Genomic DNA, 17,959 nt, shown 5'->3' on the forward strand with positions numbered 1-17,959 from the left:
TGATGCGTAATCAGTGAGGTGAGACTTCACACTGTGTGAATATCCTCTTCTTTAGCAATCTTTCACCCTTGTTTTGACATATATTGCTGATTCTAACTTGAATCAGTTATTAATATGGTGGTTTTCCAATGATTTTCCAATTCCGTTGACTATTCTCAATCATTTATTAGTTATAATTCTTTTTTAAAAAAGATTTTACTTATTTATTTATTTGACAGACAGAGATCACAAGCAGGCAGAGAGGGAGGCAGAGAGAGAGGGGTAAGCAGGCTCCCTGCTGAGCAGAGAGCCCAATGTGGGGCTCCATCCCAGGACCTGAGCCGAAGGCAGAGGCTTAACTCACTGAGCTACCCAGGTGCCCCAGTGATAATTCTTCTATAAAGAAGAGCTTTTTCTTCTCCACCCCACTTAAAAATAAAACATACATACATGTAAAATGTATTTTACGTATTTATGGACTGATGGATTAATATTATGTTATAATGTTATGTTAGAATTGGTTTCTGCCATTCTTCATTATGATACTCAAGTTAGAATCATTTTAATTAGATCCACACTAACTTAGTCTTGATATTAAGAATCTGAGAGTTGTGTGATTTTGAATCTAACATGGACCAGAGCTCTCTTGAGAAATGTAAGACTATAACTCTTAAGAGTTGGAAGAGGTCTTAAGCATTGCCTTTTCATGGACAATAGGAATCACCTATACAATGTCTTCTGTCCACCTGTGGAAAGCATCCATACTATTTGTTTTCTCTGTAATGCCCATCTTCTTCCCAATTGAGAGCCCCCATTGCATCTGATTCATCACACATCTTCTGCCATCTGGTGGTAGGTTATGGAGCCTACAAGAGGAGACCGGGCAGACACAGCCCTTTGGTATTTGGAGACCAAGCAGAACCTGTGCTCTCCAGTAGTGTTCTCATGTCAGTGGATGATGCCTAATTAGCCAGTCATTTCTTTGTTGGAAAGAGTCTTTAATTTTAAATGCTTGTGAGTTTTTGAAGGAGGAAAGAAGATGGGAAATATTTACTGGTCTCTGTTGGGACCTGTCTCAAATGCCATCTAAGTTAAACCTCAAGAAGCTCTACAGGGTAGACACTATTATCCTCATTTTACATATCACAAAACAGAAAGGTAAATATTCTGTCAGGATTATGCAGCTTGTAAGTAGTAGAGCCAAAGTATGAAACAAATTTAGTTGACTTTGAAGGCTGTGTTCTTTCCATTCACTACACTGATTCTAAAGTATGTTTATCTGTGTATGTGTGCGTGTGTGTGTGTGTGTGTGTGTGAGAGAGAGAGAGAGAGAAAGAAAGAAAGAAAGAAAGAACAAGAGCTTTATGTGTAAATCACTGGAGGCCTCCCAAAATTTCAGACTGAAACTAACTGGGTTATAAACAGTATGTTAGAACACAATGTTTATACATTTCTTTAGGTGAATACTGTTCTGATATCAAATTTCCTCATTTCCACAATAAATTTATTATTATTATTTTATTTTTTAATAAACATATACCCCAGGGGTACAGCTCTGTGAATCGCCAGGTTTACACACTTCACAGCAATCACCATAGCACATACCCTCCCCAATGCCCATAACCCTACCCCTCTCTCCTGACCCCCCTCCCCCCAGCAACCCTCAGTTTGTTTTGTGAGATTAAGAGTCACTTATGGTTTGTCTCCCTCCCGATCCCATCTTGTTTCATTTATTCTTCTCCTATCCCCCTAACCCCCCATGTTGCATCTCCACTTCCTCATATCAGGGAGATCATGTGATAGTTGTCTTTCTCTGATTGACTTATTTCACTAAGCATGATACCCTCTAGTTCCATCCACGTCGTTGCAAATGGCAAGATTTCATTTCTTTTGATGGCTGCATAGTATTCCATTGTGTATATATACCACATCCTCTTTATCCATTCATCTGTTGATGGGCATCTAGGTTCTTTCCATAGTTTGGCTATTGTAGACATTGCTGCTATAAACATTCGGGTGCACGTGCCCCTTCGGATCACTACGTTTGTATCTTTAGGATAAATACCCAGTAGTGCAATTGCTGGGTCATAGGGTAGCTCTATTTTCAACTTTTTGAGGAACCTCCATGCTGTTTCCCAGAGTGGTTGCACCAGCTTGCATTCCCACCAACAGTGTAGGAGGTTCCCCTTTCTCCGCATCCTCGCCAGCATCTGTCATTTCCTGACTTGTTAATTGTAGCCATTCTGACCGGTGTGAGGTGGTATCTCATTGTGGTTTTGATTTGTATTTCCCTGATGCCGAGTGATGTGGAGCACTTTTTCATGTGTCTGTTGGATGTCTGGATGTCTTCTTTGCTGAAATGTCTGTTCATGTCTTCTGCCCATTTCTTGATTGGATTACTTCTTCTTTGGCTGTTGAGTTTGCTAAGCTCTTTATAGATTTTGGACACTAGCCCTTTATCTGATATGTCGTTTGTAAATATCTTCTCCCACTCTGTCAGTTGTCTTTTGGTTTTGTTAACTGTTTCCTTTGCTGTGCAAAAGCTTTTGATCTTGATGAAATCCCAATAGTTCATTTTTGCCCTTGCTTCCCTTGCCTTTGGCGATGTTCCTAGGAAGACGTTGCTGCGGCTGAGGTCGAAGAGGTTGCTGCCTGTGTTCTCCTCAAGAATTTTGATGGATTCCTTTCTCACATTGAGGTCATTCATCCACTTGGAGTCTATTTTCATGTGTGGTGTAAGGAAATGGTCCAATTTCATTTTTCTGCATGTGACCGTCCAATTTTCCCAACACCATTTATTGAAGAGGCTGTCTTTTTTCCATTGGACATTCTTTCCTGCTTTGTCGAAGGTTAGTTGACCATAGAGTTGAGGGTCTATATCTGGGCTCTCTATTCTGTTCCATTGATCTATGTGTCTGTTTTTGTGCCAGTACCATGCTGTCTTGATGATGACAGCTTTGTAATAGAGCTTGAGGTCCGGAATTCTGATGCCACCAATTTTGGCTTTCTTTTTCAATATTCCTTTGGCTATTCGAGGTCTTTTCTGGTTCCATATAAATTTGAAGATTATTTGTTCCATTTCTTTGAAAAAAATGGGTGGGATTTTGATAGGGATTGCATTAAATGTGTAGATTGCTTTTGGTAGCATAGACATTTTCACAATATTTGTTCTTCCAATCCAGGAGCATGGAACCTTTTCCCATTTCTTTGTGTCTTCCTCAATTTCTTTCATGAGTACTTTATAGTTTTCTGAGTATAGATTCTTAGCCTCTTTGGTTAGGTTTATTCCTAGGTATCTTATAGTTTTGGGTGCAATGGTAAATGGGATTGACTCCTTAATTTCTCTTTCTTCTGTCTTGTTGTTGGTGTAGAGAAATGCAATGGATTTCTGTGCACTGATTTTATATCCTGACACTTTACTAAATTCCTGTACAAGTTCTAGCAGTTTTGGAGTGGAGTCTTTTGGGTTTTCCACATATAGTATCATATCATCTACGAAGAGTGATATTTTGACTTCTTCTTTGCCAATTTGGATGCCTTTAATTTCTTTTTGTTGTCTGATTGCTGAGGCTAGGACTTCTAGTACTATGTTGAATAGCAGTGGTGATAATGGACATCCCTGCCGTGTTCCTGACCTTAGCGGAAAAGCTTTCAGTTTTTCTCCATTGAGAATGATATTTGCGGTGGGTTTTTCATAGATGGCTTTGATAATATTGAGGTATGTGCCCTCTATCCCTACACTTTGAAGAGTTTTGATCAGGAAGGGATGCTGTACTTTGTCAAATGCTTTTTCAGCATCTATTGAGAGTATCATATGGTTCTTGTTCTTTCTTTTATTAATGTGTTGTATCACATTGATGGATTTGCAGATGTTGAACCAACCTTGCAGCCCTGGAATAAATCCTACTTGGTCGTGGTGAATAATCCTTTTAATGTACTGTTGAATCCTATTGGCTAGTATTTTGGTGAGAATTTTCGCATCTGTGTTCATCAACGATATTGGTCTGTAATTCTCTTTTTTGATGGGATCCTTATCTGGTTTTGGGATCAAGGTGATGCTGGCCTCATAAAATGAGTTTGGAAGTTTTCCTTCCATTTCTATTTTTTGGAACAGTTTCAGGAGAATAGGAATTAGTTCTTCTTTAAATGTTTGGTAGAATTCCCCTGGGAAGCCATCTGGCCCTGGGCTTTTGTTTGTTTGGAGATTTTTGATGACTGTTTCAATCTCCTTACTGGTTATGGGTCTGTTCAGGCTTTCTATTTCTTCCTGGTTCAGTTGTGGCAGTTTATATGTCTCTAGGAATGCATCCATTTCTTCCAGATTGTCAAATTTGTTGGCGTAGAGTTGCTCATAGTATGTTGTGATAATTGTTTTTATTTCTTTGGTGTTAGTTGTGATCTCTCCTCTTTCATTCATGATTTTATTTATTTGGGTCCTTTCTCTTTTCTTTTGGATAAGTCTGGCCAGGGGTTTATCAGTCTTATTTATTCTTTCAAAGAACCAGCTCCTAGTTTCGTTGATTTGTTCTATTGTTTTTTTGGTTTCTATTTCATTGATTTCTGCTCTGATCTTTATGATTTCTCTTCTCCTGCTGGGTTTAGGCTTTCTTTCTTGTTCTTTCTCCAGCTCCTTTAGGTGTAGGGTTAGGTTGTGTATTTGAGACCTTACTTGTTTCTCGAGAAAGGCTTGTACCGCTATATAGTTTCCTCTCAGGGCTGCCTTTGCTGTGTCCCACAGATTTTGAACCGTTGTGTTTTCATTATCATTTGTTTCCATGAATTTTTTCAGTTCTTCTTTAATTTCCTGGTTGACCCATTCATTCTTTAGAAGGATGCTGTTTAGTCTCCATATATTTGGGTTCTTTCCAAATTTCCTCTTGTGATTGAGTTCTAGGTTCAGAGCATTGTGGTCTGAAAATATGCAGGGAATGATCCCAGTCTTTTGATACCGGTTAAAAACTGATTTATGGCCAGGATTTGATCTATTCTGGAGAATGTTCCATGTGCACTAGAGAAGAATGTGTATTCTGTTGCTTTGGGATGAAATGTTCTGAATATATCTGTGATGTCCATCTGGTCCAGTGTGTCATTTAAGGCCTTTATTTCCTTGTTGATCTTTTTCTTGGATGATCTGTCCATTTCAGTGAGGGGAGTGTTAAAGTCCCCTGCTATTATTGTATTATTATTGATGTGTTTCTTTGATTTTGTTATTAATTGGTTTATATAGTTGGCTGCTCCCATGTTAGGGGCATAGATATTTAAAATTGTTAGATCTTCTTGTTGGACAGACCCTTTGAGTCTTATTATAGTCCTTCCTCATCTCTTATTATAGTCTTTGGCTTAAAATCTAATTGATCTGATATAAGGATTGCCACCCCAGCTTTCTTCTGATGTCCATTAGCATGGTACATTGTTTTCCACCCCCTCACTTTAAATCTGGAGGTGACTTCGGGTCTAAAATGAGTTTCTTATAGGCAGCATATTGATGGGTTTTGTTTTTTTATCCATTCTGATACCCTGTGTCTTTTGATTGGGGCATTTAGCCCATTAATATTCAGGGTAACTATTGAGAGATATGAATGTAGTGCCATTGTATTGCCTGTAAGGTGACTGTTACTGTGTATTGTCTCTGTTCCTTTCTGATCTACTACTTTTAGGGTCTCTCTTTGCTTAGAGAACCCCTTTCAATACTTACTGTAGAGCTGGTTTGGTGTTTGCAAATTCTTTCAGTTTTTGTTTGTCCTGGAAGCTCTTTATCTCTCCTTCTATTTTCAATGATAGCCTAGCTGGATATAGTATTCTTGGCTGCATGTTTTTCTCATTTAGTGCTCTGAATATCTCATGCCAGTTCTTTCTGGCCTGCCAGGTCTCTGTGCATAAGTCTGCTGCCAATCTAATATTTTTACCATTGTATATTACAGACTTCTTTTCCCAGGCTGCTTTCAGGATTTTCTCTTTGTCGCTAAGACTTGTAAATTTTACTATTAGGTGATGGGGTGTGGACCTATTCTTGTTGATTTTGAGGGGGGTTCTCTGCACCTCCTGGATTTTGATGCTTGTTCCCTTTGCCATATTAGGGAAATTCTCTCCAATATACCTTCTGCTCCCCTCTCTCTTTCTTCTTCTTCTGGAATCCCAATTATTCTAATGTTGTTTCGTCTTATGGTGTCACTTATCTCTCAAATTCTCCCCTCGTGGTCCAGTAGCTGTTTGTCCCTCTTTTGCTCAGCTTCTTTATTCTCTGTCATTTGGTCTTCTATATCACTAATTCTTTCTTCTGCCTCATTTATCCTAGCAGTAAGAGCCTCCATTTTTGATTGCACCTCATTAGTCACTTTTTTGATCTCAACTTGGTTAGATTTTAGTTCTTAGATTTCTCCAGAAAGGGCTTTTATCTCTGCAGAGAGGGTTTCTCTAATATCTTCCATGCATTTTTTGAGCCAGCTAGAACCTTGAGAATCATCCTTTTGAACCTAGATCTGACATATTACCAATGTCTGTATTGATTAGGTCCCTAGCCTTCGGTACTGCCTCTGGTTCTTTTTTTTTGTGGTGAGTTTTTCCACCTTGTCATTTTGTCCAGATAAGAGTATATGAAGGAGCAAATAAAATACTGAAAGGGTGGCAAAGACCCCAGGAAAATGCACTTTAACCAATTCAGAAGAGACCCCAAGTCATGTGGGTAGGGGGGGGGGAGAAAGGGAAAGAGAAACTACTAAAAAGAAGTTCAGGAAAAAAAAATTAAAAAAAGAAAATAAATAAAGGAAAAATATTAAAAAGACAAAAATATATATATATATATATATAGGATAAACTAGTTAAAAAACGTTAAAAAAGAAAAGGGTAAAGGTTAAAAATAAATTTAGCAGAAGAAAAAAATATAAAATTAAAAAAAAATTAAATTAACCGCAAGACTAAAGAATCATGGGGAGAAAGCCATGCGTTCTGTGCTTTGCTTTCTCCTCCTCTGGAATTCTGCTGCTGTCCTTGGTAGGTGAACTTGGTCTTGGCTGGATTTCTTGTTGATCTTCTGGGGGAGGGGCCTGTTGTAGTGATTCTGAAGTGTCTTTCCCGAGGCGGAATTGCACCGCCCTTACCAGGGGCTGGGCTATGTAATCCGCTCAGGTTCGCTTTTGGGAGCTTTTGTCCCCTGAACGCTTTCTGTAGAGTTCCGGAGGACGGGAATGAAAATGGTGGCCTCCCAGTCTCCGGCCCGGAGGAGCCGAGAGCTCGGGGCCCCTCTCCTCAGTGTGCCCTCAGAGAAAAGAGCCCAATCACTCCTGTCTCTGAGGACACGGCCTCTGGCCGTGCTCTGAGCTCACCCAGCCTGTGACCGGTTCAAGGTAACCCCGAGCTGAGAGCTCACTCCTCTGCTCTGTCTCTGTAGCTGGCTTCCCCGCTCTAATACCTGCGAGCTCTGTGACACTCAGACATCCCCGATCCTTCCATGCCCCCGTGGGACCTGGGGCCACGCTGACCCCGTGTGGGCTTCACCCCGGTTTAGCCTCTGGAGCGATGTCCCTCAGTGGAGCAGACTTTTAAAAGTCCTGATTTTGTGCTCCGTTGCTCTGCCGCTTGCCAGGAGCCAGCCCCTCCCCCTGAAGTCTATCTTCCCGTTGCTTTGGATTCACTTCTCCGCAGGTCCTACCTTTCAGAAAGTGGTCGATTTTCTGTTTCTAGAATTGCTGCTCTTCTTCTCTTTGATCTCCTGTTGGATTTGTAGGTGTTTGCAATGGTTTGATAAGCTATCTAGCTGATCTCCTGCTACCTGATGTAGTCTCATCCTGCTACTTCCCTGCCATCTTGACTCCTCCCCTCCACAATAAATTTAAGGAAGGCAAAGGGCCAACTGTTTAATAGAATCTGGATTTCGTAATCTTAGATTGATCTTGTTCGTATTTGTTTCTGTCTCCTGAATATGTGATTCTGAACAAGTCAGTAAATGGCCCTAAGATTTAGTTTTCTCATATATAAAATGATAATGTGTATGTAATATTTGGTCTGTGGAGTCATAAACATTAAATTAAATAATATATGCAAAGTTCTTGGTTCAGGGTCTGATGAAATTTGTGCTCAATTGTTGATGATTGCCATTACTACTTATGAGAGGAGTGAGTGGGGATCCCTTAAGGCCGGTAAATATTCCTCATATCTGAAGACATCTCTGATGCATCTTCTTAGAGATGAAGCAATAAGTTACTCTTGTTTTTTTTTTTTTTTTTAATCCTTGACCATACTTAACATTTAAATTAAAGTGGTTTTTAGCCAAACAGTTCAGGACCTTAGTACCTGTTAATCAGGCAGCCATCTGTGACTGTGACATGGAGACTATTAATGTTTTCCTTTCTTTTGGTGGACTTGCTGCAGATCAGAGCCCTCAGAGATCACCTGACTTGGGAAGAACAATTGTTTGAGGTCATCAAGACTTAACCTGTGACAGTTTTAAAACCTTGGAGGATAAACTTCTTTTTTGGTGACATTTGTAAGGTAGATTTTGATATTCATATCAATATTATTGAGGCATATATATGGAGTAACATCCTCAAATATCCTTAATGTGACTTTTTTGGCATAAAGAGGTGCAGTTCTCCCTTGACTTACTGCAAATAGAAATACCTGACATTTTAATTAATTTGTTACATTTATGGTCTTTTTATATTTCATCATTTTGTAGAATATTTTGCTATGAATTCACTTAAAAATATTTGTTATTCATTATATACCAGGCACTAAATCACTTTACAAGGTGTAAGGTATAATAAAAAGGTTAGTAATTATAAAAATATGTGTATCAAGCATTATGCCTGGTACAGGCAATATAAAAATTAGTAAGATACTGTCCTTTTCCCCAATGAACTTAAAGTCTAGATTGTCATCACAATATCATGAAATTAGTATTATTAAATATATTTAGTGAGAGATGAGGAAATAGAAGTTAAGAGAAGTTGAAATAGGGGCACCTGGGTGCTCATTTGGTTAAGTGTCTGACTCTTGATTTCAGTTCAGGTCATGATCTCAGGGTTGTGAGATCAAGCCCCACATTGGGCTCCATTGTGGGCATGGAGTATAAGAATCCCTCTCTCCCTCTCCCTCTGTTCCTACACCCCTGTTTGTTCATGCTCTCTCTGAAAATAAGAAGGGAAAAGTTGAAATAACTCACATAAGGTCATACATAGAGTAAGAAGTACAATTGCAGATTGGCTTAATCAAATATTTTCATATTGTTTTATTTCCTATTTTGGCTTTGGAATTCTATCTCATTTTTTAAAGGCATTGATCTGAATAGAACTATGCATTCTTAACTTATTATAGTCTACTTAAAATCAGTATTAGACAACTTCTCATATAATATAATAATCATACCTCTGTTTCCTCCTTTAGACTATTTCTGTCAGATATTTTATTTGTACATGTTATAAGCCCTATAATATATTGCTATTAATTTTGTTTAAATTGTAAATTCTCTTTTAAATTGATCTACAAATAAGAATAAAAGCATATATTTATCCATGTAGCTACCTTTTCTAGTAATCTCCATTCCTTTGTATAGATCCATATTTCCATTTCATATCTTTTTTGTTTGGTCTGAAGGACTTCCTCTGACACTTCTTTTTTTTTTTTTTTTTTTTTTTTTTTTTTTTTTTTTGACAGAGGGAGAGATCACAATTATTTGACAGAGGGAGAGATCACAAGTAGGCAGAGAGGCAGGCAGAGAGAGGGGGAAGCAGGCTCCCTCTTGAGCAGAGAGCCCGATGTGGGACTCGATCCCAGGACCCTGGGATTATGACCTGAGCTGAAGGCAGAGGCTTTAACCCCCTGAGCCACCCAGGCGCCCCTTCCTCTGACACTTCTTGTAGTGCATCTTCTGATGATAAATTATTTCAGTTTTTGCATGTCTCAAAGACTTTATTTTGCCTTCACTTTTGGTAAAATATTTTTGCTAGGTATAGAATTCTAGGTTGGCAGATTGTTTTTCTCTTTCAGTGTTTTAAAGGTGTTGCTCCATTGTCTTCTTGCTTGCTTTGTTTGGGATGAGCAGAGAAATCTGCTCTCTTATTTAATTAATAAACTAATTAATTAATTAAATGTAACATGCTCTTCTTCTCCTCACCCTGTCCCTGTTACTACTGCTCTTAAGGTTTTCTCTTTATCACTGGTTTTGACCAATTTGATTAATGTATCTTGGTAGTTTAATTCCTATTTCTTGTTCTTAGGATTTGTTGAGCTTCTTGAATCTGTCAGTTTATGTTTTTTATCAGTTTAGAAAAAAATATGGCCATCATTTTTTTCAAATATATTTTTGGGTCCCTCCCTTTTCCTTCAGAGATTTTTATCACATAGATATTAGGCCACTTGAACCTGGCTCACAACTCACTGACTGAGGCTTTGTTCATTTTTGTAAATTCTTTTTTTCTTTCTGAATTTCATTTTGGATAATTTCTGTTGTTACTTCTTCAAGTTTATTATTTTCTTCTTCTGAAATATCTAATCTCTTGTTATTCCTATCCAATGCCTTTTTCATCCTAGGCTGTTTTTATATCCAGTTTGACTGCTCCAGACTTTTGGCTTTGGAGAATCTCCCTTTCAAAAAAATATTTCTTGTCTTTACTTAAAATTTTGGACATATGGAATACGGTCTTTTTTTTTAAATATTTATTTATTTATTTATTTGACAGACAGAGATCACAAGTAGGCAGAGAGGCAGGCAGAAAGACAGAGAGGAGGAAGCAGGCTCCCTGCTGAGCAGAGAGCCTGATGCGGGGCTTGATCCCAGGACCCTGGGATCATGACCTGAGCCAAAGGCAGAGGCTTTAACCTACTGAGCCACCCAGGTGCCCCTGGAATACAGTCTTAATAATTATTTTAGTGTCCCTGTCTGTTAATTTTAACATTGGTCTCAGTCTGGGTTAGTTTCAATTGATTGATTTACCTCCCCTTTATGGGTATATATTCTGGCTTCTTTGTATGCTCTTTAGATTTAGATGGGATGCCAGGAACTGTGAATTTTATTTTGCTGGGTACTGAATATTTTCATATTATTTTAAATATTCCTGTGCTTTGTTCTAGGATGCATTTAAGTTACTTGGAAACAGCTTGAACATTTTGGGTCTTGCTTTTATAATTTCATTATGTATAACCAGAACATCACTTAGTTTAGGGATAATTAGTTATTCCTCATGTCTAATGTAATACTTTTACAAGTACTTTATCCAGTGTTCCCTGAATGATGGGTCTTTTTAGTCTGGCTGATGATAGTGGGCACTGGTCCTTGTCCTTTGAGGCCACTGGTTACTATTCCTTTAATTCCCTGGTCCCAGGTAGTTTCCTCAAATGACTGTGCTCAGTACCTGAGGGAGACTCTCTGGAGACTTCCAAGGTTCTCTTTGCACCCACCTTTCTTCAAATACCATTTGCATTGTTTTCCCTGGACTCTAACTCAGATAGTCTGATGGGCTCTGCCTGGTTTCTCCCTCCCTGTTAGTGGCCTGGAAGCTCTTAAGCCAGGAAAATGGGGCAATCATGAACCTTACCTTATTTATTTCCTGTCTTTCCGGGATCACTGTGTTTTGTTGACTGATACCCAATTTTTTTTTAAACCATTGTTTCATGTATTTCATTTCCCTCCTTTTCTTATTTTAGGTTGTTTTGAAATTCTATTTTGGCTGGAAGCTAAAGTCCCCTTTTTAGCATTTAAAGATGTTGTTTCATTGTCTTATGGGCACCATTGTTTCTAATGAGAAGTCAGAGTCATCCCTAGTATTGTTCTCCTATGTACAATAATTTTTCCCTTTTGGCTGCTAAATATTTCTTTATTGTTGGTGTTCAACCATTTTGCTATCATGTGCCCAGGTATGGTCTTCTTGTACTTATACTGTTTTTGGTTTGCTCAGCTTTTCAGATCTGTGCATTGATATTTTTCATCAAATTGGGGAAATTTCAATTATTATTTTCTTCAAATATTTTTATGCTCAATCTCTTTCTCTCCTATTTTCGTGATACTCTAATTGTATGACCACTAAACATCTTTCTATTGACACAGAACACTAAGGTGCTGTTCTTTTTTTAAAATTAATAATTATCTTTATTCTTTATAAAGAGTAAAGAATAAAGAAATATCTTTATTCTTCAATTAGGACTGTTTCTATTGACCCATCTTCAAGCTCACTGGTCCCTTTGTTTCCATTGTCCAGTTTTCACCTAAGCTCATCCAGTGAGTTTTTTATCTCACATAGTTTATTTTTTCAGTTCTTGAATTTCGATTTGGTTCCTTTTTTAATAGTTTTAATGTCTCTATTGTTATTCTCTATTCATTCTTTCTATTCCTCATTTCCTTTAAATCTTTGAACATGTTTATAATAGTGCTTTAAGAGTACTTCTCTGATAATATCAGCACCAACATCATTCTGGGGGACTAATTTTACTGACTTTTATTTGTTTTCACTTTAGGTTGTACTTTTTTTCTTATTTGCATTTGTAGCAGTTTTTAAAAATGTATACTGGATATTGTGGGTGAGACATAATTTATGGAGTATGATGTTTTCTTTACAGAATTTTGAGTTTTTCTGGCTGACAGTTAATTCATAGTGATCACTTGAATCTTATAGAGTGGTGGTTCTCAACTAGGAGTAGTTTCCTCCAATTTCTGCCACTTGGCAATGTATATATAGAGAGATTTTTGGTTGTCACAACTTGGGTATATATAGTGGGTAGAGTGGGTAGAGATTAAGAATGCTGCTAAACATCTTATAATTTACAAGTAAAGCATGCTGTAACAAAGAACAATCTGATCCAATATTTCAGTAGTGCTGAGGATGAGAAACCCATTGTAGATGTTTTAGATATTGTTAGAAAGGATCTCTTACAGTTCTACCCCCCCACCCACCCCAGAGCATATCCCTTATTCTAGGACATAGTCCTTTCTTCTAATGTGTGGCACTTGTGAAAACTTAACCAAGTGTCCACAGTACTAAGTGAAATCTCTTTATTACACCCTGACTGGCTAGAAATCCAAAGTCTCCCGGCACTTTATAACTTCTGGTATCTTCATTCAGGAATCACTTCCTAGCAACTGTTCTCTGATGGACTCAGTGAGTTTCGTCCTGCTCAAGTACAGTCCAGTGCTTGGCCAAGGTTGTGAGGGGCACCTCTATCCGGAGTTCTGGGGACCCCACTTTTTGCATCTTTCCCATATCAAGTACCTTTCTCTTTAAATTGTAGTCTCTTAAGCAACCCTGAATTCCAAACTTTGTCTCTTCTGACTGAAATAAGCACTTTATGTACTTCAGAAAGTGCCCTAGATAGAAATATGGGGTCAACATGAAGCTCACCCTTCATGTTTCCCTTCTGTCAAGGATCACAGCCCTGTATAGTTTGTTGTCTAGTGCTTGACAGCAATTGGCTCATATATTTTATACAGTTTCACAGTTTGGAATGAGAATATTTCCCATACCAGTCATTCAATCATGGCCAGAGTTAGAGAATTCATACTAGAATTTTAATCTCAACTCTAAATCTTAAGTTTCTTTATCATTCCTTGAGATTAACAAGATACTCTTTTAATCAGAAGTAATTCTTTGTAACAGATGAAGATAAAATTGTAGTTGCCTTCTCTAGAAAATACTAGAGAGGAACATTTCTAATAGGTCTACCTTCTTATCCCATTCCCCAAGGCCTTTTAAATGCTGGCTAATAAGAGTATATAAATGATGTCTCCTCTCTACCAATTATAGTAACAGTTATCTTATAGTGTATGCTTTCTCTTGCCAGGGACAGTACCAATAGATATAGATACGCTTTATTTTACTTTATGTTCACAGCAGTTCTACTTTCCCTGTTTTACTTATAAGGGAACTGAAGCTCTAAGAGGTTAAGGAACTTGGTCAAGTTTTCAGAGCTAGTGAAGTGACAAAGCTGAAACAAAGGCTTAAGTTTGTCTGACTCTAAAACCTTAAATGTGTATCAGTCAGAGCAGACTAATTGATATTCCTCACAACCCCGAAATCTCAGTTTATGAAAGTATTCTCATTCCCAACACATTCCAGTGTAGGTTGTTGGAAATGTCTACCTCACACAGTCTTTCCCTCACGTGGCCCCATCATTCCCATGGAGACTTGGAGTTGTCTGCTCTTCTACTTCATCAGAAGACAAAAAAGAGAATATGGAGGCTCAAGCTGAAAGCTTTTCAGGCTGGTAAGTGGAGATCATCATTTGTGATCACTTTCAGTTAGGCAGAAGTCAGTTGTAGAATCCATCATGAGGCTAGGAAATATAGTCTGGCTATGTCTTCAAGGAAAAAGGAGAATGGGTTTTGGTGAATGACTAGCTAGTCCTACCATACCACATTAAGCCAGATTCTCCCCTAAGTTGTTTGTTGGAAAGCATTTATACACTTTGCTCTAAATGCAGTTTTTCTAATATGTGAGATGTAAGAAGCAGAACAAATGAACATAGGAGAGAAAAAGAGAGGGGCAAACCAAGAAACAGACTCTTAACTATAGAGAACAAACTGATAGTTACTGGAGACGAGGTGGGTAGGGGTGGGGACAGGGTTGAGGGTGGAGTATGGGTTAAACAGATGACGGGTAATAAGTTGGGTGTTGTATGTAAGTGATGAATCACTAAATTCCATGCCTGAAACTAATATCGTACCGTATGTTAACTAGCTAGAATTTAAGTAAGAACTTGAGAAAAAAAAACATAATACTTGTATCTCTAAATAAAAAAATAATAAATAAACAAACAAACAAATAAATAAAGGCAGTTTTTCTAGGCTGGGACTGGGTTTAGTATCACACATTATCCTTGAGATTAGTGAAAGTTAACATAATCATGTCCTGAGAAGATTAAGATCTTCAGGTGTTGTATCATATTGTCCCTCAGAGGGACAGTAATAATCATCCATATCCCCAGTTTTAAGCAATACATTTTTACTCTTCTTTTTTGATGTTTTAATCTATGGATGGTATCTACATTATTTTAATTAAGGCACTAACTTGCTCTCCCATCATTCCCTCCTGTCATGCCACTTAGACCTGGGCTACTGAAGAGTCAGTGCCTTGTTTTCTTGGCCTTTCTCCTGTCCATGTATCAGGCTTTCAGAATAGTGTCTTCCCTTGAAAGCTCAGAGAATATAAACACAGAATGGGTGTCAGGAACTTTCTGACTGTCCTGAAAGCAGTATCAGTGATCATTAATAGACAAAAAATAATCACCATTGCCTTTCGACCTTTTGGCTAAGATCAAGTATAGTATTTGTCCTTATCAGTTTAATATCTGACACGTCCTCTATCATAGGACAATATATTGAATGGATTTTTGGAGCAGGGAGTTGGAATAGGAGCTTGCTCTGTACACTCCATGCATCAACCTAGTGTCATTATACTTCTAGGAAAGGTGCAAACCCTTGGGGTTAAAAATCACAGGTTTGAGGAAGACACTCCCAGAAAGGGCTGTATTGGTTCCTTTGGGAAATGGTGGCAATACCTGGGACACCCAGGAGTTAACAACAACAACAAAAAGAGGCAAATCAGCAAAGTACTTTTGTCAGGTTGCTTTGCTCAACTTACCTTTCTTTTGATTTGAATATATCTACACCATCTGTTTCATTGGAGTGTTTGAGAAAATTCCCTGAATTTCATTCCAACTGCCCTTGTCTTAAGACTGGACTTCTTTTGCCCTCCTAATGACAATGCATTTAAAATTTCCCTGTCTTTAATATCTTTCTTCCTCATTCATCCTACAGAGGATGGCCATTGTCTTTTGAAAGTGCAGTTCACATTAGGTCTTACTCCTCTTCAGACACCTTTGTTACCAGTGGCACCTCCATCTCTAAACCATGGCCCTGCCTTTCATCTCTGTTTCTCTGGGTTCTTTGCTCATATACCTTCTGATCCAGTCCAGGTGGTGCACTGGTGTTCCCAGAATTTGTTCCATGCTGTCCCACATCCATGCTCTTATGAATGGAGTTCCCAGTATCCAATACCTTCTCATTCTCATTTCTCCTCCTCAAAATCCTACCCAGTTTTCAGGGACCAAGTAAAAACTGATCTATTATGAAGTCTGCACCCATGTTTCTGGTTAAATAAGTCTGTCTCCTGCTTGTGCTTGTGCAGCACTTTGTACTAGTCACAGTCTGCTTTGTGTCTCATCTTCCTAGCTTGGTCACAGCTCTTAGGGACTAGTTGTTTTTGTGAGCCTTCCTGTCCACCTCCTGCAGTGCCCAGCATCATACCTTGTTTAGCAAAGATGCTTAGAAATGCCTATTGGGCAAAATTAAAAGTAGGATGTGACATCAACTGTACAAAGATCTTTTCCTTAAATTAATCTGGAAACTAAAAATAGACTATTCTCAAAATGATTAGATAACATACTTGAGATAAACTACTTAGTACAACCTAAAAGTGCATTTAAATGTTCTTCTTCTTCTTCTTCTTCTTTTTTTTTTTTTTTAGAAGAAACAATTCCTTCAAATAGCTGATTTTGAAATAGATCTATAGGACATTTTAATGGTCTGCATTTAAAAAAATAATCTTAAATGCCCTTACTTAGGTAGGCAGGAAGTTTGGAATTATCCCTATAAAATGTATTCTGACTTCCAGTTTCCAAAAGGGCATCTGAAATAATAGGTATTGTGCGTGCCTGGGTTGGTGCTCTCTAGGTAGCTTCTTTAGCAATATCCTAGATACAGTTTTGCATCTAGATTGGCTTTGCCCAGGAGAAGCACAGCTTTTGTTGAAAAGCACAACTGCTAGTGCAGCGGGGCAATTGGAATGGGTTGTATATGAGAGAGAGCCTTCAGAGAAAATGTGTATCTTCATCAAAATTCTAACCGCGTTGAAACTGTCATTTAAAGAGTTAACATCTGTGAAGAATAAAAAATGCTATGGAGAGCTTTCAGGCAAAGCATGGGGAGACTGATAAAATTATCAGTGAATTAAATTCAGACAGATGGCTTTGAAAAGGAATGAAGTACACAAACCTTATGGAGAGTATAATGACTCTCACTCTGACAGGAGCTTTGTCAACAGGGTAAGCGGGTTTTTGTTTTGTTTTGTTTTTTGCTTTTTTGGTTTTTTAAATATGGATTTTAAAGCATTTGGAAGTCAGATTCTTCTCCTTTTCTGAAGGTGTTATTTAGTATTCAAACAACAAAAAGAGCAATAGCTTGTAAACCCACCTGGACAGCATCAGACTCTGAACCTCTGGGTGTAGGTACACAGCACGGTAGAAGGCATATGGTAGGCATCACGCGTGCTGCTGTTTCTCACTGCCCTCACATTCACGGCCCACTTCAATAGGTCCTTGGCAGTTAAAATATTTCTACAGAACAGAGGCCAGTCATTAGCTCTGCTTACAGCAGCAGGATAGCAAGGGAAGCTTTCAGTCATTAAACACACATGTGTAGAATAAAGACACAAATAGACTGATTTTTGCTTTTAAAAATTTCAATTCTTACCATTCTTTTTGGTCAAATTTTAAAAAATAGCTCTTAGAAAGGGTATCTCATTTGAGACTATCATCTTCCATTTAGACAGAACTGGTGAGAATATAATAAGTTATTCCTCTCTCAGGATTTCTTTTTCCTTGTGGTTTTATTTTATTTTCACTTATTTGGCTCCAGGGGCCCCCCTCTTTTAGGTGACAGGCCCCAGCATGTTCACGCTTGGATGCGGATGGCCAGGCTGCTTCTTAGCAATGGACTTTGCCTTTGTTCCAGACCAGATGTTCTGTTTCTCCCTGGTAACAGTTTGCATTGTGGTACCTTATGATACGGCACTCTCTGAAACTGGTGCCAGGGTAGCCTCCGAATCAGCCAAGAGCAGCGTTGAATCAATGAGACAGCTGGCAGCCTCCCTAGGGAGGGAACGTTTTTACCTTTTTGATTCATGCAGTCTCCGCTAGTTCAGATCCAGGATGCCATGAATGATTTTTCTTAGCGGCAAGTGAGAACAAAAAAGCTTTGTAAACCTAATTCAATAGA

Source organism: Martes martes (genome assembly GCF_963455335.1).
Source record: "Martes martes genome assembly, chromosome: 11".
Lineage (NCBI taxonomy): Eukaryota > Metazoa > Chordata > Mammalia > Carnivora > Mustelidae > Martes > Martes martes.